At 40.1% G+C, this 476-nt stretch overlaps 1 protein-coding gene across 1 annotated transcript in view; it reads right to left on the bottom strand.

Annotated features, from left to right (window-relative positions):
- The window catches only part of LOC109542539 (glypican-6), a 59,058-nt gene that overhangs the window by 17,167 nt on the left and 41,415 nt on the right, over window positions 1–476 (bottom strand). The window lies entirely within an intron of this gene.

The raw sequence follows: 476 nt of genomic DNA, 5'->3' as shown, positions 1-476 counted from the left end.
ATCAGAAGAAATTCCGGAATATCACCACGTGCGAAATAGAAGACGCCCTATTCCAAGTTAAGAATGGACGGACCCCCAATGCGGGCGGAATCACTACAGAGATGAAAACTAGGAGGTGTAACCACAATAGATTCAATAAAAATATTACTAAATAAATGTCTCTCCGAAGCCAAAGTGCCGGAAATTTGGAAAAACTCCGTTGTTGTCCAATTATACGAAAAAGGGGACATTCTCAAAATCGATCTATAACTTTACTATCACATTCTGTTAAACTATTAACCAAAATCTTTACTGATATACTAATAAATACATTTAACCACTACCAACCCCCCGAGCAAGGTGGATTTCGCAAAGGATACAGTACTGTAGGACACATCCAACCCGTGAGAACACTAACAGAAAAATTCAACGAATATAACGAGCCACTCCACCTAGCCTTCGTAGGCAACAACAAAGTCTCCGACACTATCGAGCTG

The sequence above is a fragment of the Dendroctonus ponderosae genome, unplaced genomic scaffold (assembly GCF_020466585.1).
Source record: "Dendroctonus ponderosae isolate FM_Combo_2020 unplaced genomic scaffold, Dpon_F_20191213v2 Dpon_F_20191213_3, whole genome shotgun sequence".
Classification (NCBI taxonomy): domain Eukaryota; kingdom Metazoa; phylum Arthropoda; class Insecta; order Coleoptera; family Curculionidae; genus Dendroctonus; species Dendroctonus ponderosae.
Note: the sequence above shows the minus strand (reverse complement) of the source record. Positions and strands in the feature narration are given on the sequence as shown.